Source organism: Frankliniella occidentalis, unplaced genomic scaffold (assembly GCF_000697945.3).
Source record: "Frankliniella occidentalis isolate FOCC.00 unplaced genomic scaffold, Focc_3.1 Scaffold208, whole genome shotgun sequence".
Lineage (NCBI taxonomy): Eukaryota > Metazoa > Arthropoda > Insecta > Thysanoptera > Thripidae > Frankliniella > Frankliniella occidentalis.
Window position 1 is genome coordinate 344,000 of NW_026267334.1, and position 428 is coordinate 344,427.

Consider the following 428-nt stretch of genomic DNA (forward strand, 5'->3'; position numbering starts at 1 on the left):
TTTACGTTGAGTGAAAAATCATCTAAATCGAACTAGGCGAGAACAATGTAGTGCATCGGACGCGCCCAAGTGTTGGACACAGTGTATTTAGTGTTGGAGCAGGCCGTCGCGCCTTGTGGGGGAAATACTCGGCCTGCGCACCGGCAACAACGCGGGGGCCATCGGTTCCTTCTAGATGTATGTGATGTGCGCAGCCACAGCGCGCTGGGCCGGGCGGGGCAGGGCAGGTGCCGGTTATCTCGACGGCGCTCTGGGCAACGCTCCGGGCGGCCTTTCGGGTGGTGCTCCGTGTGGTGCTCTGGGTGGTGCTCTGAGTGGTGCTCCGGGTGGTGCTCCGGGTGGTGCTGCGGGCGGCGCTCTGGTGGCGCTTTTCTACCCCGCAGGTGCCGTCCACGCAATGGGCCGGCAAGCGGCGGTACTACCCCCCC